Source organism: Parasteatoda tepidariorum, chromosome 4, assembly GCF_043381705.1.
Source record: "Parasteatoda tepidariorum isolate YZ-2023 chromosome 4, CAS_Ptep_4.0, whole genome shotgun sequence".
Classification (NCBI taxonomy): domain Eukaryota; kingdom Metazoa; phylum Arthropoda; class Arachnida; order Araneae; family Theridiidae; genus Parasteatoda; species Parasteatoda tepidariorum.
In genome coordinates this window covers 92991253-93013866 of record NC_092207.1, presented here as the reverse complement: position 1 = coordinate 93013866, position 22614 = coordinate 92991253, and the positions used below count along the sequence as shown (strand labels likewise).

The window sequence follows — 22614 nt, the reverse complement described above, 5'->3', positions numbered from 1 at the left end:
TACGTGGCCAGTCAAATCAATTTTCCTCATGACCAGTTCACTTTTGAGCTCTGGTGGACGCGTGGAAGTCAATTCCTATCGTAAATCAGTGGAAAGTTTTTCGGGTGTATGTAAGCTGTCATTGATGTAAACGGTGGATAATCAACATATTAATTTATGCTTCAGGACAGCCCGAAGTTTTTACCACTGAGTATCCAGATACTTTTGCCAAATAGTATAGTTTTAAATATTTCATTAATTATATTCTATATTTACAAGTTATTTAAATATTATTTAAAAAGCATTGTATAGTTATATAAATATAAAAGAAAACTATTCCAAAATGCAAATCATATTAAAATAATGTTCGAACAAAGACAAGTTATTATGTATGTCAAACATATAATGTATGCTGATTTTCAAAACTGCATATTTCATGAATTGATGGCTAAGGTTAGACACTTCGAACATTCTTCTTGAAAGCAATATGAAAGTTTAAGCGGAAATGTATTTTACACTAATATCTGCAAGGAGAGCTGATAAGGAGATTTTGCACTAATTTATGTAATATTGCCAGATTCTTATATTAAATTTATGTGACAAATTAACAACTAATTAAAAGGGTAATGTCAAAGTTTTCAATAACAATATAATTAATACAATGCACACAATTAAGTAAGAATAAAATTGTTCTCAGATAACTATCTTCTGTTACCAAATATATTGCACAAAATCACGTATCTCAAAACTACAGCAGAATTATTTTTTTTAAGTTTTTATCCCGATAAAGTCGGATTTTTTTAAACCATATTGGCAAATACCATCACAATTATTTTACGATTACTTTAAATCATAAGTGGGGGTTTGCTTGTTTAAATCATAGAAGAAACAACACTGAGAAAAACTTATGATCAATACTATCAGTATCGGGAAATTTACCATGCTTATAGCTCTATGGGATCATAAAAAATATCGAAGCCCTTTTTTAATAGTTTTGGTAAGATTAACAATAAAATATTTTCTTATAATATTTTATAAAAATTGGTAAATGTGATAAAATGTGGCAGTTTTATCACGATACCTTAGAGTATGCTATAGAAACTATTTATTCTGTTAAATTTGCTTTTCAGTTTTGTATTTTTCACTGAATGTGTTGTATTATAAAATATAATTTGGGACACCTGAATTTCACTTAAGCTATTACCATATGGTCAGAAAAGGTACCAAATTAATAGTTTAATTATCATACATTTTGGTTTTATTTCCAGAATTATGCTTCCTATACTAAAACTACCTTTACAATACAGTACGGTAATTGTGCCAGGATTTGTTTTCTCCGCGTAGTGTGAGGATTGAAAAACCTAACACCTCCCTTATTTATGAATTTTATAGTCAATTTAATACAATTGGTTCAATTATTTACTTAAAAAAATTTTTTTCAGAAACGGAACATTCAAATAAACAATTCAAGAGAAAAAGTTTTATAAACACTCGTGCATTTAACCATTTCGAACAAAGTTTTTAAAAATTTTGAAAGTTTAGAAGTTTTTATGATCTAATGCCAAATAGGCACAATAATATTATAGATCGCATGAAAAAAGGAAGGCCAATCTAACTCCGAACTATCAGTATCAGAGAATCATCAAGATCTAGACCTCATTTAAGAACTAATACCAAACCGAATCTTGGACAAGGAAAGTTGGGAAAGAAATTAATACAATTTCTTTCCTTTTTTGTGACATAAAAAGGAGAAACGAATAGAAAAGGAGAACTACCGAGAAATTCGCTAAGATCGAATCTGATTAGCATTGCAAATGAAGTACAAAGTAAAACTGGTTCAAAAGGAAAAAAAAGTAAAAAGAAAATATATTTCTCTGTAGTCCTGTAAGACAATTAATAGTCTTCGATTCTTCGGCAAAGAGAACGCTCTATTTTTATTTTTTTTCCTTCTATTTCTTATGCATTCCGAGATTTTTTCGAGAAGTTTCAACGATCCGTTTCTTCATTTTGGAAAATTGCTCCAATGCTTCACTCTTTCTGCAGTTTTGCTTATCATGGAATCTGAAACGACAAAAAGAAGAAATTGGATGGTTTGAAAATAAATTTCATTCCATGGTATTAAAAAAATGAAAGAGAAACTTACAAAGGTTTTTTAACGAAATAGCAAACGCGATTAATGAAAACTCAAATCCAAAAATAAATCTAATGAGAATTAGAATTTAACATCGCACCTGACCCTGGTGTTACTAAATCTATTGAATTTCGTGACGAGTTTAGTGTGATATGTATTGAATTTTCTATAGTAAATTTCATCTCTCTCAAAAACTAATTTAAAATAGCAGAAATTGCTGCTTACATATGCATTGTGTTAAACTTGCAAGAGTATAGTGAACACAGTTAAGAACAATAAGTAGGAAAATAGTTTAGTATTCTGAAATATTTAATCGTTAATTTTATTTATATTTTCAAATTCTAATTCATATTTTTCTTATTTTTTAAGCATTCCAATAGTTTTGCGAAATTTCAACATTTGTTTTATTTCATATTAGATATTGCCTCAGCATTTTTTTTAAAAAGTCATTTAAAACAACTGGTTGATTTTTTCTAATCCTTGACTGTTTCATTTTGATGGTTTCTAAAAAACTTGACTCAAATCATGCAGAAAAGACTGATTCCCACTAATTCAAATAGGGCGTGTTTAATCCTTCCTCCTAAAAGCATACAGTTAGTTGTTTCTGAAAATAAGAAAAAGTTTAAACTGCTATGAAAGTGCTAAAATGTACATAGCTACTATCTAAGAACATAGAAGTAAATAGTAACATTCAGATATAAATGAATCATATGCCATAAAAGTAGAACCTTCAACATCTAAATAAAGAAAAATAAATCTATGCGTTTTATTAACATGGTTTTTTGAAGGTCTTTTTGCTAAGGAAAATAAAAAAAGTCAGAGTTTAAGTGCCTTGCACTTGAATCAAACTATAATTGATAACTATATATCCTATCTTGCTGTAAGGAATTATTGGAGCTTTCGAAGCTGACAAATAACTAAATTATTTTAAAAATTATTAACCTATTTAAAAAACCGCCTATTTGACGGCATTTTACCTCCTGGATGAAAATTATCAAACTGAATGCCATATTCCCAGTTTTACAAATTTTTAAGTCCTGATGATGCAGTATTAGAGATAAATAAGCCCATATAGCGCAGTATTAGAGATAATGTGGACATTAGAGTCCAAGCAAGAGATGCAGCATTAGAAATATTGCCAAATTAGACTACAAATGCTTTTCCTTTTCTCAGAACTGAGGCTTTTCTGCTTATTGACTGTTTGCACCCTCTTCAAAATTAACTAAGAGGACATTGACTAAAGGTCTAAGGTCTGCTAAACTTGTTCCAGCAGTCATGAGTAACTGTTGCAAACACTAGATTTTCCCATATCATCCTAAACAATAAAAGTAAACACTAAAATTAAGTTGACATTTTAAAAGCAATAAAATATGAAAAAAATACATTTTTGCCAATTTCAACCCTAATTCGCTTTTGAAAATATCCATTTGGTTTTTATAGAAACCCAATAAAGTATTTCCCTTAAAACGAAATAAATGCATGTATTCTAAAAAAAATAAAGTATATTCCTATGCTTAGATGACAAGCCCTTTTTAATATTTTAAAACCATACTTAATTGTTGTCAGGTTGTTATCGTTAACTTTTATCCATTTTTTACTTATCTTTCGTGAGAGAGTTAAATACGTTTAAACGTTTTAAAAAAATATATTTTGGAACTAAATCTATGAGCTTGTTAGATTATTACTTTCCTTCGGTATGATAAATTATATATATATTGCGCATATTCTTGTCCTTTCAAGGTATGTTCCCTTATCGATTTCCTTGAAATACCTTTTTCAAAAGATTTTTTAGACTTAATAAATATCAGCAATACCAAATTATAAGATACGAAATGCCATATAAATATTATCTGTCATTATTATTCTCAAATAAATTGCATTCAGACACTTTTTTTCCTAACAATTTCATAACGTCAATGTTGTAGAAAATAAGTTTAAACTGTGAGGGTTTATTCAAAAGAGCTTAAGCGAAATTGAAAAAACTGTTTTCCTAAAATATGCATAGATATCAATATTTAGTTTGTTTCATCACCTTCAAACGGATATTTATTTAATATTTAATGACTACATTTAAGTTGAAAATGATATTTATTCTTGTAATATCTGAGCAAAATGGATGAAAAACGATTTTTATCAACGACAATATAACAAAAAGTTCCCTTATGAATCAATGAAGATATTTTCTATTATTTTCTGAAAAAAATATATAAAATGGAAAATATTTTCATATGAAATGTGTATAATATTGTAATATTTTATTCTTCCATTGGATATTAAATTGACACAATATCGGTACTTATGAAAACATTGAAAGAATTTTCAACCCTGGGAAACAAAACAACTGTGAGAAGTATTAAAGCCTGTCTTCTTCAGTAGTAAGATATAACGATAAAATCGAAATAAAAATTTTTCACTCAGTCTATCAGAGAAAATGTATCGAATAGGAGAAAAAAATATTTTTTACATCGATTGTCTATATATCGATAAATCAAAAGAAGTTGGAGTTGTAGTCATCATTATTTTCGAAGTATTACATTGGGAAAAAGAAATAATGGTGGAACTAGAGGGTTACGGTACTTATTTGTGTCTTGTATTTCAAGATCTTTAATTTTATGTGATACTTAAATACATCTTAAGATAGTATTTTTTTGGGAATATGATCATTTAAAATATGTATTGAATAAATATAACTCATAGGTAAGCATTGGGATGAAGAAATAATGGTGAAACTAGTGGGTTAAGGTACTTATTCGTATCTTGTAATTTAAATTTTTTTCAATTAAAGCGATGCTAATTTTAGGTGATGCTTAAATACATAGCAGGATAATTATGTTTTTGGTGAAATGATCATTTAACTTAGGTATTAAATTGATATAATTCATAAGTAAATATTGGTAGGAAGAAATTATGGTAAAGCTAGCAGGTTAAGGTACTTATTTGTATATTACGTTTCAAGATCTTTAAATTGAAGTGATGCTTAAGCTCATCTAAGATATTAATTTGTTTGGTAAGACGACCATTCAATTTTCATATTAAAATGGAATAAATAACATATTAGTATTACATTGGGAAGAAGAAACAATGGGGACTGGGAAGTTTCAGTACTTATTCGAATCTTGGAATTCAAGAATTATGTTTCAAGAATTGTTGTTAATTTATATCTTGTATTTCAAGCTTAAATTCATCTTGATGTTAATTTTTTTTTCGTAAAATGATCGTTTAAATGTAAACTGATTTAATTCTGAAAAAAAAACTAGCTATGTGCGTCATAATATATTTACTTCATTGCTTTCTTAAATAATGATATTTTTGTAATTTCATGTATATTACAATCAGTTGTCAGATACATAATCAAATAACCATAATCAAATAACAGGTGTAATATAATTTTTTATATATAAGGATATGTACCATAATTATGTAATAAAATTAAGTAATACAATTATTGATATATAATGATATGAAGATAGTTATCAAAATTCTAAACGTTGACAACTAATTAATATTAAACTGCGCTTCGAAAAATAAAGATATTTCTGAATTGTATTGTATAATTTTATCAGCAAAATGAATGGAGAACTGCAAGCCTTTTATCACAAGTTGTGATTAGATGACGGCCTTTTGTTTTACGTGCTCAGGAATATATTACGGAATAAGGTAAATATACATTTTCAGTTTAATTGCGAAATAGAATAAAACATTAATAAGCAAAAATAGAATTTTCTCTTCCCATCGCAATTATGTTTAGTCAGGAGAAAAAAAAAGCCTTTTTATAGACTACTTTAACTTTAGAAATGTAAAGCTTGTAAAGTAAAATTGCAGTATATCGAGGTACTTATATGGGCGGTACTATTTACATATATCTGCATCCATGTATATATATATATATATATAGCTATTTAGTCACAACGCTTTATAATTTTAGCAGCAAGTAACATCCCTCGCGGTAGCTTTTAAATTTCCATATTGTTTTCTTTATTTTATTTTAAAGAAGCATAGTTGTTTAATTTATAGAGGAGCAAACATTGACTCGGTTCACTTTCCAGTTATTGCTAAAATGAGGTACAAACTAAGCAAAGTATACTATTAGAGGAGAAATTGAAAACTGAAAAAGCTTGATGTTGAGGAGCTGAAGAAACCCAATGTTCAAGAAAAGTATTTATCTAACTTAAGTGATAAACTTCAATCCCATGAAGAACTCGGAAGGCGGATAATGGATGAAACAAATCNGATAGATAGATATATAGATAGATAGATAGATAGATAGATAGATAGATAGATATATTTAAAGAAGTATTTGTCGAATGTGCTCCATTTTAATTGTATGAAAATAAGTAAAAAAGAACATAGATTCCTGACGTAGAATAAAACAATCTCGTTCGAATGATCTAAAAAAAATATGCCTAAAACATTTAACGAAATCTGTAACGCTGAAATTGGAAAAAAAAGACGGGAGCTTAGTTACGAACATAGTTAATCAATTTAATCAATTTAAAGATTTCTCATTCAGTGAATGTATAATTTGAGAATAAGTTTTATGTACTTTTAAAAACAAAATTTTTTTTTGGTAGAGGAACAAACCCAATATAGCGTTGTTTTATTATTTAAATATCAAATATTACATCAGAATGTTAGAATACCACTATCCTTTCAGTCAATTGTTGTTACAAGGTGCTAGAACAACTAAAAATGCTCTTAAAACTTCCTTGACTTTCTTTCAAAACATCCCACCGCAAATATTCAGTAAAAAAAAAGAAAAAAAGAATCAAAATAGCAATCCAGCGATTGCATAAGAAAAAACACGGAGTGTAAAAGCGATACCCTTCTGGGCGTAGGGCATGTTCAGACATGATGCTATCTGATGCCGGGGGAAAGGGGGTTAAAAATCTCTAATCCCGATTTCCTATTCCGATCACACATTTCCGTGACTTCGATCTCAGCTTGAAGTGGTCCTTCTGTGCGTATATATATGCTCTTGGCTCTCTTTTTTTGTTTCAGTAGTTTCCCATTCCGATAGTTGAAGCCAGAAAGATGTTATTTTTTATTCACTTATTTTTTTCTCTCTTTTATTCTTTTCCTTTTTTTTTATCCTCTTTTTTCTTTCATTTTTGTACGCTTCAAAGAGCATGGTATTTCTGGCTTTCATCTTTTTCTCTTCACTATTCCCGACTTATACACTCCCCAGCTGCAAAACTGTCGTAGGCGGTCGAATTCCGCTAAAGGGGATTTTGGTAGATGGATTATTATTTCTACTTAGCCCCAGTGTCCACTTTAACAGTATTGTTGTATCTTACCCACCCGGAAGTTTCGATTCCTCTGAAGTTTGTTTAGATCTGAAAATACAGACGTTAGGTGTTTTATCAAAATAAATAGCCTTCTAAAACTTCTTTTTGTAAAACTAGATCTCTTTTAAAATGGATTATTTATTGTTCCTTTATGAAATATTTCGTTTTCGAAATGGAAACTTAGGTTTTGATTTTATTGGTATAAATACCCATACAATTATTTGTAATTCTTTGGATTAAATACTATTAGTATGATTATATGCATTTAGCTATCTTTTTATAATAGATTCTTTATAATCAATTTTATAATAGGGATAGAGAATACAGGTTAGAATCCCAGCGATGACTGGTTAATACGAATTCGCCTCCCGGCTCTCACAGACCACAGTGCTGACAGGAAATATCCTCAGTGGTGGACGAATCAGGGGTTAGAGCCATCATACCATCAAGCTAACCGTGGTAGGGTTTACTAGTTTTCCTCTTCATGTAACGCAAATGCGGTTAGTTCCTTCAAAATGTTCTCCACGAAAGCAAAATTTTTCCCAATACTTGATACAGAAGTTCTCTTGTTCTCTGAATTGAGTTCAAAATTACAAGACAACGGAGTTAAACATTGTTAGCCATAAACTCAAAATTAGGTCGGCTGTTCCAACGATAATTATAAAATATCAAGTTTTTTGTATGGTGCTGACAAATTTCGCACTGAGAAAAGAAGTACAGTCAGAATTACCAAACTATTGTAAAATGCTAATGTGATGTTCTTCTGGTTCCATGGGAACACTAAAAAGCTCGGTGATTTTCATAGAAACGCTTTGTTAATGATTTTCGCAAAATAATCAATAAAAATGACCCGCGATGGATTAGTGAGTAAGGTACACAAGGTTAGTGAGTAAGGGGCGGTTTAAAGCCCACCCTGCTTCAGATCAATGAGTACCATGTTGCCACAATCATTCTGTTGGTCTCGAAATTCCAGAACCATAACCCTATAAGACCCGACCCCCCTCACCCACAACCGGTTGTTGTGGGAATGCCTTGCGTTTTTTAAAACAATAAAACATGGTTTAATAATATGGGATATAATTTGTTAATTTTATTATGATATTTTTTCGGTTAAATTTACTTTTTCAGATTTATATTTTTAACTAAATGTGTGGCAATAAGAACTAAAGCAGAACTTTAAACCAGAATTTTAAAAAAAAAAGCAGAATTTCCGGCAAACCATTACCATGTAAACGAAAAAATTACCAATCGAATGGTTTATTTTTAATTATTTTTATTACCAGAGTTATGTATTTTCGCCTATTTTTTTACCATAAATGTTATTATGATACAGTACGGTAATTCGAGCAGAAGTTCTTTCTCCGTGCATGTATGCATGATATCTACTCACATGCTTGTTTGAGATTGGTTATTCAGCGTTTGTATAATTTTGCAACTATGACAGAGAATCGACGGACATGGACATGATACTAACTAATTTCATGTCTGCATGATATACACCCACACATTTGTGAATATATTGTAAAATGTTTGGTTAAATCTTAGGTATGTATCTTTTAATTATTTTCCTCAATTCGTTGCAGTAGGAAATTTTCTTGTATGGTTCAGTCAAATTTCCTGAATGCATGATATGCACTCACGAGCTTGTAAATATATAGTACAAATGATATTTATGAAAAGTATTTATCGTTCTGTTTGACGTATTTATATTAAATAGTAGACATATTTTACCATTTCTGTAATAGGAAATGCTCTGTGGTGATTTGCAAAGCACATCAAATTGCAAATTAGTCCTTCGATTCAGAAGGCTGATAGAATATCCAGTTTAAAAATCAAGGAATTGCTCAGAAACTTGCTTGACCCTGATCAGATTCCACTCTTCAATATGGAAGTTATAAGGTAGATTCCTACTTAAGAAAAGATTGAGTGCCTAGCTATGGCTAGATCAGCGTGTGTAAAAAATAGAGTTACCTTGTTAAAACTCCTAATATTGACTTGTAGACTTAGTTCATTCTGGTTGGCGTATGATGATGAAATTCGCTATATACGCTGCTGTAGTAAGGGAAAAGGAAGTTAAAAAGAAAAAGAAATTAAATTTCAACCTCAAAGGGTGAAAACGGCATGAGCAGTGAAGAAAGAAAAAATTGGAAAAGAAACTTCACTTAATCATAGCATATGCTAAGCGTGTATTCCATTTTTGTCTAACGAATGTTCATTGTGAATTCCAATTTTGTTAAGTGTTCATCTAATTCCATCTAACACTTTTTCCAAGCGCATTAGCAAATTAAGCCGAAATACGAAGAATATATCGTTCTGTTTCAGCAACTTTTTATCGTATGCTTGAAAGCCGTATCTGTGCTCCTACCTGCAGCTTACCTCTAACTGTCCGGTCCATTCGAATTTAGTAGTAACCTTTTTTTTTTTGATTATTTAGTAATTTAACATGCAGATGCAGCGAACACCATGATTTTATGATTTGATTTCCACGTACTATCACATAATATTCATCGAACGAGATTCTAGGCAAACTCATAGACTGTAAATTATTATTATCCTCAAAAAATTATCTTCAGTTTAATTCTTCACATTGTTTCAGACTCACCTGATAAGTGATACATTTGTCAAATCAAGAGAATGCATGGAACGAAGCGAATTACTGTACTGCTGCCACCTGTCGAAGACTGAGAAAGTTTCATATTCGTTGTCAGTTGTCCAAATGTAGGGGTAATGCGTTAGCTGACTGGGATTGAACTCCGAACTTTTGCGTTCGCTACATGATGCTTGAAGACTACTATGAATAGGAAGCGCACCCCAGAAGTGAGTTAGGAAACTTTAATAATATAAGCTTATAATCTGACGGCCTAGCTGGACATCGTTACAATTACAGACTCTGCGCCTCTTTCTCAGCGATGGCAGATGGTCGAATAAATGAAAGGTTAAAACTACTTAATTTGCTTACATTTATAATAACTAAGGGTCCTGGAAGTTTTTTTGTTCTCCTCAAAGTAGGGAGCATTAAAATTAGTAGCAAATTAATTTAACAGCATATAAATTAATAGCAAACTCTCCGAGTTTTTAATATTTTCTAATTCTAATGTTCTGTAGTTTATCAATCATAAAACTGTAAATAATCACGTGCCGGGTTGGTTAATTTAATTAAAATGTAAATAACTCTTTTTAAATAAAAATATCATCGATTTTATACCAACAGAACACTACAGTTATCGATGATTTTCTTTCCTAAAAATTTGGTTTCAGAATAAATTGCTACATTGATTTCCATCTTTCTTTTAATAATATTTAATTTTATTCATTTGCAAAATGTATGTTACATTTAAATAAAAACACGTATTTATTTGTTTTCAGGTTTACTGTTTGCATAGGCTGAATATACATTTTTCATCTGGGTAAGTTAATTTTTTAAAAGTATATTTAGATATAGAAATCTGCATAAATGTTTATAATTCACCTAGTTTAAGTTAAAAGTTTAAAATTAAATCTCTCTTCAAAAATTGTAAAACTGGTTTGAGAAAAATTTTTGAAATTTCAAAATGATGTTATTTATCTATCATGATTCAAGAAACAAAACTGTAATGAAATATATCAAGTATTACTCTTGCAATATTGATAGTTATTAATACTTTGGTACTGAAATATGAATTTTTTCTCAATTAATATATATTCATGTCATATTTTGCTAAATCTTGAAATAGTTTTGAAAAAGTTTGGAAAACTTACATTAGAAACTAATTAAAATGTTTACTTTTGAAATATTTTAGTTTTAATATAATTTAAAAGCTTTCTCTCATATGCATGAACAATATTTTAATTAATTTATATTCAATTTGTTTGCTTAAATTAAATTTACTTCTTGTATCTTAATTTAAGCGCAGAATTAAAAAAGACTTAGTATCTTTAAAATAGGAAAAAAGTAATAATTTACTTTTTTCCTGTAGGTTCTCAGGAATTGTCTTCCAATGTAAAAATTAGTAATAAATATGAATTATTTTGAAATTATTTCTCTCTATTTTTAAAAATCGTAAGTAATGCTGCCGCCACTGTCTCAGGTTTAAAACTTCACGATACAATTTATTTTGTTTTGTTGAAGCTATAAAGCTTAGAGACTTGAAACACGTAGAAAAATTTGCAGCACACCAAAAAAAAAAAAAAAAAANAAAAAAAGAGAGAGAGAGAAAAAAACAGACAAACTTGAATAACTTTAGATCTAATAATCGGATCTTCAAATCCCACTGCTCAATCTAGTGGGGTGGCAATCACATATACTAATTTATAAGTGCAGACGATATTTTAAGTTACGAAATCAGACACAAAAACGTTCTTTGAATACATATACCTTTTTTTGACGGATTCGAATTTCTGATCCAAAAAATATAGGGGATAGCCGCAATCTTAGAAATATGGTTCCCATAGTTTAATTGAGAGACCGCTCCAAAGTTTGCAACCGATAAAGTTAATTTTTCTCTTTGCGTATTTCGTTATATATCTAGAATTTTTCAAACGAATTGGAAAATATTTGCACGCAATTATAAAACTCATTTATTCAAACATAATTCCATCGCAAAAATTAACTTTTAGTAAAAAATTTTTACGTTTTATTGTTTTATTTAATAATGGGCGGAAAAATTTCGAATTGTAAAATATGGAATTTTTGCATCATTTTAAAAAATAAAATTTTACATGGCAAATTACAAAATTCGCGCATAAGCGGTTGAATAGTTTCTGAGAAATTGAATTTTAAATATCTAACTCTTTTGAAATTTCACTTCTTGGGAACTATTCAACAGATTTTGTTGAAATTTTGTATTTTGGCATGCAAATTTAGATTTTTTAAATTTCAATTCACTTAAAAATTCTCGAGATATGACAAAGTACGCAAACAGTAAAATTTACGTTATAGGGTCCAAACTTTGGAGCTCTCTCCTCTCTATGGGGACCATATAGTCCAGATTGCAGCTACCCCCTATATTTAGGTGGTCAGAAATCCGAATGCATCGAAAATAAAGGTATATTTATTCAGAAAAAGTTCGTTATTGTGTCGGATTTCGGGACTTAAAATATCGTATGCACTAAATAATTACCATATTTTAGGTCACCCCCTCGAGTCATAGTCCTTAACCTAGAACGTGAAGATCCGATCTTTAGATCAATAGTTATTTAGAGTGGTCTACTTCCTTTTTTTCCGCACTGTACAGCTAACACGATCTTATAAAACTCTTTATTTTTCAATTAATTGTTAATTTTTTTTGAAAAGAAAATACCCAACAGGCTGTTTTGCAGCCCTCAGGAATAAAACTAAAAGCTTGCAATTTAACACGTGCTGGAGGAAGGATTTATATTTATGAGCTTAACAAGAGGTGTTTTCGAAATTCTAATTTGCTCGAAAGCTATAGCAATTTTAATAGCTAATTTTGTGAATTTTTCAGGTTTTTTATAATCAAATAATGACCATTTATTTATTGTTACATCAAATGCCGTTTCTCTTTCTCGATTTCTTTCTTGTATACGCTGGTGCTTACATTGATGACGAAATTAACAGAAAATAAATAAAATAAATAAAAAAGAAGGAGAAATAGATTTTAGATGTTTCCATATTTAACTTTCTTGCCATAAAAAATTTTCAAAAAGAAAAAAATTAATTATGAAGTTAAAGAAACATAAAAGCCATTTCCCATTTAAATTGATTAACATATTGATTGACTTAAGACAGAAGAGTAAAATAGAAAAGAATTAGTTTATTTGCATCATTTAACATATTCTGTTTTCCAAAGTTTATTATTTTTATAATACATTCGCGAATTTTTCAAATTTAGATAATCCCTCTTCTGCCATGATTTAGTTTTATTTTATTTTCTGCCCGTCGTTTGAAAGTTGATCCAATTTTGGGTTTGTGACTCGTTTAGTTTTTAACCCAGGACTCTTGAGAAACTTGTTAAAAGTTACAAGCTTTAAAAAAATCAGGAAAATTGGCAAACTTATTAAACTTAAAGTTGACGAAACTATATTTAACTATATTCTGTAAATTATTCGTGTAGTTTACCATTGGATTATTTGATGGGAATCTGCTAAAGAAATTAGCGTTTTTAGTGAGACTTTTTGGATTACGATTAAGCTTCCATAGTTACGTATAATATTAAATATGTAGAAATTTTTAAATACAACAATAATTAATATATCCTGTTTAAGAATATTTCAAAAAAAAGGACAAGGTAGTTGTAGTATTGATAATTGGCGGAGTTTCTTTATAATTTAGCCATTTTGTTACAGCTGTTGAAATTCCTTTTTTTCAAACAAGTTTTTCTGTATGTAAAAATATGTTCAATGGTACATTTTGCTCCGAATAAGGAAAATAATTTCCTTTTGTGAAAAAAAAACTTCTAAAATGTCAATCTATTCATGCACGTTCATGAATAAAATAAAGGTAATTAATGGAAGAGAAATAGTGTGCTAAATCCAAGTAATACACTTACATCTCTATAGCGGTCAAATGGTCGTTCTTGATAAATCATCATTCTATTAAAATTTAAATTTAATGCTTTTGAAGATCTCAAAAATTTAGGACGGAGAGGAAAAAATAAAAGGAAAAGTCACGAGTCACGAATATAAAATAAGCTGTTATAATTATTTTAGAATTTATTGCCTCTCAAAATAGATTTGCGATCAAAATGACGGCTGTGGTTGTTCTAGTGTAAAATTATAATAATGTTTTATTAATAAAAAGCTTCGCATTCTTGAAAAATAATGACTTAAATTAATATTAAAAAAAACAAAGACGAATAAGACGCTGTCACGGGAATTGGTGAGCTGACGTCAGTGGCTAAAAAAATTTAATATATTATTAAAAGAATAAAATAAATAGAAAATTTATGTTATATTCAAATGAATTCAAAGGGTTTTCCTCATATATTTTCGTAGCTTTTTATAAATATATTACATTTCTTCAAACTTGTTACCTTATAAAATAAACATTAGTTTTGACATAAACTTTTTTCCTTACTTTACGCATAATAAATCCCTTTGCTAAAATATTTCAATATTTTCTTAAGACTAATAGAATATTTTCTAAGAAAAATGAATATTTGATTAAAAAAGTAAAAAATAAAAGTACAGAAATAATGACTAAAGGTGAAACTTTCCGTGCTACATCAACAAAGAAAATGCCCAAAGCGGACGATATCGACTTGGTACCGGAACCAAAGCTTCTAATCTTGCCAAACGAACCGAAACCAAAAAAACTTGATGACCGGTGAGACTAAAGACAACCATTAGGAAATACACCCCTTTCATTGAAACTAGAAAAATGTAGATAGGAGTTAAAAGGAGAATAAAGTTGGGAGATAGATGAAAAAATAAAGAAACGTAGTTGAAGAAAACAACTTTATTGATTTTCTTCCTTTTAGGCGCCAGAAAAAAAGTGCATGAAAATACGGAGGAATTGTTATTTATTTATTTAGGCCCATGGGGATGATATTGTATATTTATGTATTTCTGTGATTCTTCGTTAAACTAACTATTTTATATAGAACAAAAAATCTTAAGTTTAAAACTAAATTTCTAAATATACGGAATTGATATTTGGACCAAGAGTTAAGTAAAGAAAGCAAAATAAATTGTCAGTTTAAAATTAATCAGTAGGTTAATTATTGTTTAAAATTAAAAAGAAGGCCTGTTAAATTTGGAATTTTTATGATTGCTATATTATTTTATTTTATATCCGTCGTATAACAGTCGACCCAATTTTGGGTAGCCTTGTAATTTTGAACCAATCCAGATGACAGATAACTCCTGGATCAGTACCCCCAGAGGTATGACTTGTTATGGGAACATTAATGACTTTGTGACTCGACAAATTGGTACTTATGAAGTCATTATACATTTTTGAAATACAATTGGCAGTATAAGCGTTGTGACTAAATTTCCAAAAAAAATATAATTGCAGTGCATTGTATATTAAATGCATTTTGTTATTTTGAAACTGATATTTTCAATATATAAAACTAAGATTTGTATGAAGACTCAATTAAAAATAGATATATTTGTTAGCTTAATTAAAAAAATATTGTTGAAGTTTCAAAAGAAAGACTTATCATTGAAATATTAATCATTCTTGTTTGTATTTATAAAGTTTCAATTCGTTAATATTTAATTTTCCCAGTAAAAACATTGCGTATATGTTTTGCTTTATTTTTTATTTCCAACACGTTTGGTATCACATGCATTTTATTATTTTTAAACCGAATTTAAAAGTAGACAGAAACTGAAATTTGAGTTCAAACTTATTCTCCCCTTAAGACACTACTGTCCATAGTAGGCTGTGGCTTTTTCAACAATGTTGTTAGGGACCTTTCTGCTCTTATCCCTGGCCTAGCAGCACTATTACCTTGGCTAATAATTGGCTTAATATGAGTCCTATATAAACATGCACTGAGGGACCAATATTGGAACGTCTATATATTTTAATATTGGTCCTATATATGGCCAACATCTATCTTTAACGGGCCGATATAGAATCTATTTCAGCTGAATAATGAATGCAAAATATTAGGTGAATATGACCGCTCTATATTGGACCGATGTTGGTTGTAAAACTTTGGGTGAATCGGGGAATTCTATATAAGGTCAATATCTGAAATTAATCGCACTTAGAACCCTTATTTTGCCAAGATTTGTGAATATTGGACCAATGAGGGCCCAAGTTATTTTGCTGCTAAAGGGATTTCCTCTTTGTAAATTTCACTATGATTCGATCTTTTGTTAAATCATCAAAACAGCTGTTTCTGAAACTTCCTCCGTGTTTAGGGTTTATGGTTCCCAATTCAAAACCTCATTTATGAAACAAACCGAAAAATATTATTAAATTTCGAATTTAATTAATGATATTTCAACTGAATGAGTCGGGAAAATATTTTTACTCTGAAAATTGGTTTCGATAAAAAAAAATTAAAACATTGTAAATTCATTTCTAAAACTCATAGACATAACTCATAACAACAATCAATTCATATTCCGCATTCATAAAAATAATATACGCAATCATAAATGCATTTCTGAAGCTTTTGAATTCGTTCAGAAATATTTTCAGCATCTTTAACTATAATAGTTGCATATCGCTCATGCGAAGCATTATTTTTTTAATACCATAAATTGGATGACTCGTTGATTTGAAAAATAAAGAATTGTATTGAAAACCCGCAGGTATTTTGTTTGTTGTTTCATTAAACTTTTTTCATACCACTCATGCTTAAAAATAGTGAATTTTTTTTAATATTCAATTCAGAGATTATTATAATCTTACTTTCCTAATTTTGCTACTTGTAATTTCACACTTGTACTCGATATTGCGAACAATTTCAATTGCGTGACCTGTTTGTAAACATTAGAAATTAGTCATTTCACAAGGTAAAAATCTATCTTACAGGTATGTTTAATAAAAATAAATCTAACTCTATTTTGCATAGCATTTACAGTTTCCTCTACTACAGTATTAACCTAATTGTTCTCATAAAATAACCCTATATTTTAATGCATTTATCTACAGTAAAATTAAGCATTTTATATTTGTAACGGTTAAATAATAAATTTACAAAAAACGTTAGATGAAAGTAGAATCTCAATTAAACATGCAGTAGAAATATAGCTTCTATTTACCAAATTGTTTCCGCAATATGCATATAGTATAAAAATTTTAATTCAATACAACAGTTTAAAGAGTAAATTTTCTTTTTGACTACCGAAATTTTCTTTTGAATATCTGAAAGCACTGCTCAGTTTTCATTTCATTAAAAATACTTTTTTTAAAAACAGATTACTTTTTTGTCTGTCATTAGTATTGAAATTCTTTTGTGTTAAACTTGAAATTGTGTTTCAAAATCAATTTATTTTTAAATTATAAATTATGAAAAATTTTAAAATAGATAGCAGTTGTATAAATTTTTTTAATTAAATTCATCGAGAAATTTACAATTACAATTGAATTACTTATTAGCTCTTTTCCACGACAATGATTACGTCACTCTTATATTTATTAGATGCTTGAAAGAATAAAAAAATTATTTTACGTACATTAATGTATTAAAAAACGAAATAAAGTCATAAAATGAATCAACTTTTACAAAACTGTAGCTGAAAGATTTACTATATAATTTTTGTGACAATGCAAGAACATCATCAATCATTTGTAATTCGGATGCAAATCAGAATACAAATCTCTAAAACAATCTTGAATATACATAAAAAATGTTTTTAAATACTTTGGCATACTTTGTGACATTTTGGCGCGAGTATTGGAAAAACTAGTAACCCTTTATTCTTAAAAAACAGTCTCTGAAATTGAGCGAAAGTCTTGGCGAAGAGTGTCCGATTTTTCTCAGTTCAACTCTGATGGATGAAGTAAGGTTTATCAAAACCTCATTTTCTCCAACCTCTACTCTGCCCCAGCCCCTCTTATATTGACGCCCTTTTTTTCTTTTTTTTCCACCATTTTTTTCACTTTTCTATTTCTTTGCTTACCCAGACTATTTTTGAAAGAGACCTTCAGGGGTGGTCCAATGAGCTAAACGATCTTCGCTTTCTTTTCATTGCGATCACTGATGTGAGAATGAAAAATGTGATAATTGCGCCGCCCCTGGCACCCCTTACAAAGTTTCTTGGTAGAGAAATGAAGGGAAAAAAACTTTATTTTGTTAAAGCTGTTACACATATAGGTTATTTACGACGTGTTGTTAATAAGGTAAGATATGAGAGTATAAAATATGTAACATAACGATACTTAAGCGCGGAAGGGAGTAAATTTGTCGAAAACGTAATTTTGATTTTTCAAAAAGAGTAATTGACCAATCATCATATGTTTGGAAGTTAATTGAACGGAGCAGCAAGCACTTTATGAAAAAAATATATAGTTTTTATTTAGAGTTAAAATGTTGTACATGATTTCATTCGGTTGAAAACACATGTTACCAATATAAAAAATAAATTCATTATTTCCATTATGATTCAATTTGTGAGAATGTAATGATTTTCTTAAGATTTTATAATAAACCCATAAAATAACAATCTTTAATCAGACTAAGGTACTACAATTAATTTACTTAATTTTAAAATTTTTGTTTTTTTTTTAATATATTTATTTTTATTTTCAAGAAACTAAGCAGACAAAAAAGAAATTTTTCGGTTTTTTGAGATTTCATGATATTTTTAAAATATTTATTATAATGACAATATATATATATATATATATAGATACATATATATATATATATATACTTAAAACTCAGAATATAGGAAGGAGTCTTTAGNTATATATATATAAATAGTGAAAGGTAAATACAAAGAAAACAAACAAACTAGAGAAAAAATAAAAAATAAGAGGAAAACAGAAATAGGAACATATAAAGCGAAGGGAGAAAAATATCACGTACTGGCACATAGCTTGCAAAAATTATGTTGAAATATTAAGTTTCTATATAACAAAATATGAAATGATATCAGAAATGGGGGGTAGTGGGATATTTTTTTTAAGGCATGTTCTCACTCCTGTTAAAAATTGTATTTGGTACGTAATTTGACTTCGACGAAAACTGGATAAGCACATTGGTAATAATATATTATACCCGATAATTCAAAATTTATAATTAATAAAAGGTTGAATTATTAGTTACAAAGTTTTAATTCGATGATTTTTTTTAGAAATTATTAACATTTTTCTAATAAAATTAATTTTATAATTGAATATTGGAGGTTAGTGGTTAGAAATAATTACTGTAGAAATAGAACTATTTACTATAAAGTACGGTTAGACAGATAGATAGATAATTTTAATATATAATTAACAAAACTATTTTGTTTAGAATTCGATTCCATTTGTTGGATAAGAGTTGTTTTTAATAGAATTGTGGAAAAGTTATGTCGATATGATTTTCTGATAAATAGTAGTACTACAAATTCTTTTAATTCTATTTATCTGATTAAAAGTTGCAGGCAAATGAACGTTCTAAGAAAACATTAGATTTCTATAGATTTATTTTATTTATTTAAAACTTAAAATCCTTCTTATTGCAGATTTTATCGTAGAATTTATCGTAGATTTCAACAATGTAGATATTTTCTCCCTTTTTTAATTGCAAATAAAAAAAATTTAAAATGCATTTGAGAAAAAAGTTTCAGAAATATATTTTCAAGTTTTAAAAAGTTTATTTTTTATGTGCTAGTGATGCGATAAAAATGTATACTAAGTCGAATATATAAAGTATTTCATTTTTTATCACATTGGAATAAATCATACATAATATTTGTTTTCTTATTTCTTTTTATACTATACACGAAGAGTCATCAGTTAAATTTAAAAGTTTTTATAAAGTTTTGTAAAACTTTTGCCTTCATTTTAAAGTAAACTCTAGCTAATGTAAACACGACTTTGAAAGATAGATGACCAAACGCTGTTAGAGAAGTCTGAAAAAGTAAAAAGAATTTAACTGATCTCCGATAATATTTGCAATCCAAAACACGTGGACTTTACAAGACTAAAAGCTTCAAGCAAAGCTCGCTCATTCTTTTTAGCTATTCAACATTTCGAATTCCCACCTTCTCGACTTAATGTACATCAAACTCAAATGACATCAAAGTTCTTCTGAAATTCCAGCAGCGGCTGTTGGAAACCTCATCAATATTTATAGTCCTAAGCTCTCTCGTTCTTATTGTACTTTTTGAAAGGGTATACTAGACACCCGAAATATTCCTGATTTCTCTATTAAGCATTCAAGGTATGTGCAAAGAAATGTATCGCTTTCCTGTGAAGGGAAAGAACGTAAGATATGTTTGAAAAAATGTATGGTTTTATGTATACATATATATATTTCTTAAAAGAACGTTTTTATTCAAAACTGTTTCGAAGAACTAAAGTGGTTTTTGAATTTCTTTGCTCACACTTGGTAGCCGGTCTTAACTTCGTGTATTTTATTTAGATATAAATATAAAGCTTACGAATATTATCCTAATACTTTTATTAACTTTAAAATGAATGTAATAAAGTTTTCCACCCTAATTTGGTTCGGAAAACGTGTTAAAACTATGGAAATGTGTTAGCTAGACAGAAATGGGTTCTTTTGCGAAAAAAAATAATTATAGCTTCTCCATCAGACAAGTTTCGTTTAAAATCTAAAACCAAAACACATAGAAAGGATGCGGCACGACTTGAACTTTTATTTAAATCTGAAGAAGTTTTAATTTTTTTTTGTATATTTTAAGTGAATCTTACCTGAAAAAAATGAAAGGAATTTTTTGTGTTTTAAAATATTGAATTTTACTTTCATTTCCAACGTTTTAAATCATACTTGAACGTTCATTTGTGCAATTGTGTTTGACATTTTTTAATGGTTGAAAAATCAAATTTATCAATTTTCAAGAATTGTTTGTTTCTTATTTTATATTTTTAATTCATATATACGCAAATCTCATTCTGAAATAATGGTCTTACTCTGTGAAAAAAAAAATTCAAAAATGAGTGTTAATGTATCAGTATAGCTCTCCTAAGCAAACACTAGTCGAATTTAAAAACCCCAGGTATTCAAAATTTAAGCAACGTGCAATCTTTTTTCAGCAAAATGCATATTCTCAAAAGTGATGAGGACAAAGTAATGTACGAAATAAATGTTAGTTGTCTGCCGGCGCGGATTCGAAACAAGGGCCTCCGGGTAAGTAGTGAGATGTTCCAAGCATCGTAGTTGTGCACCCCAGTGCAGGACATAGAATTGTTGTTGTTGTTCATTTACGTCGCACTAGAGCTGCACAATGGGCTATTGGCGACGGTCTGGGAAACATCCCTGAGGATGATCCGAAGACATGCCATCACAATTTTGATCCTCTGCAGAGGGCATGGCACCCCCGCTTCGGTAACCCAACGACCTGCACGCTAAGTCGGCACTTTACGGTGGAACAGTTTAACGAGGACCAATACCGCACACCCTCGGTTCCTACGCAGGCTGATCCAAGTGGTCACCCAGCCGCACACTGACCGTAGCCTGTGATGCTTGACTTCGGTGATCTGCTGGGAACCGTGTCTTAACGATCAGTCCACTGCGGGCTGGACATAGGAAGAAGCATTATATATTGGTAGCCGCACTGACACATCATATCGTGCACTTTTAAGATATAGTGAAATAAAATAAATGTGAAATTAAAATTGCCTATATCCTGGATCAGTTACTGGGACCTTATTTTCATATTTGAAACCCTTTGTACCACTGAAATTGGGTTTTAGTATGTCATAATATGTCATTTCGATGGCCACTATATAAAGCCTTCAAACTCTACATAGCCTAGGTAGAACACTTATGCTGGTCAGAACATCTTACTGAATCCCGGAGAACCTTGCTTCAAATCCTGCCTTCAGCTAACGAGCATCTCTTTCACACATTTCTATTTCCATATTAGTTTTGAGATTATACATTCCCCTCAAAAATGAAAAATATTGTTTGAATTTTGTTTACATGATTTTTCAAATTTGACTATAATTTGTTTCGGAGCTATTTCCCACATTTTTACTCAATTTTGAGATACGCTTTTTAACAATGTTTATCTGATACGTATATATCTCATACACCTGGTTACTTGAATTATAAAAATTATTAAAACTTACTTATTTTTAATTTATGAAGTCAATTGAAAGGGGATATAAGGGGTTTTTTATAATTGGCAACCATAAAATATATTTTTAATAATATTTCTCAAAAAAGAAATTGAAACATAGTGTACATTACGGACTCACATTAATATTTATTGCGAACTGAATAAACGAGTGAGCAAACTGCAATAAATAAAAACTGAGGATTGTAATTGTTCATAATTTCTCAACTACTAATAAACATATTCTATGTCAATTACGTTTTTTAATTACATTTAATAATTTGGAAACCTTAAGTTATCAATTTAAAAATAATTAATTAAATAATAAATTGTAAAAAAAAAATTATGTTTTAATGAAAGAAAGAAATGAGAGAAGTAAAAGAACAGGACAGTTCAAAATAAAAGCTTAAACATATATTTAATTCAGCAAAATAATGTATCGCAAATTATTAAAGACACTAAAAAAAATCAATAACTAAATATTAAAGAAATTCATACTTCTCCCATATGTTTCAAAAATGCTCGAATAAATCTGACAGTCTCGTTATAGGATCTACGTTTTTGAAGAAAAATATGACGCAA

The 22614-nt window shown here is 29.1% G+C and overlaps 1 protein-coding gene across 1 annotated transcript in view; it reads left to right on the top strand.

Annotated features, from left to right (window-relative positions):
* The window catches only part of LOC107455277 (teneurin-m-like), a 445997-nt gene that overhangs the window by 100785 nt on the left and 322598 nt on the right, over nucleotides 1-22614 (top strand). The window contains exon 3 of the mRNA XM_016072782.3: nucleotides 10762-10802. The gene's annotated coding sequence lies outside the window, so the exon portion shown is untranslated. The remainder of the gene's footprint in view (nucleotides 1-10761; nucleotides 10803-22614) is intronic.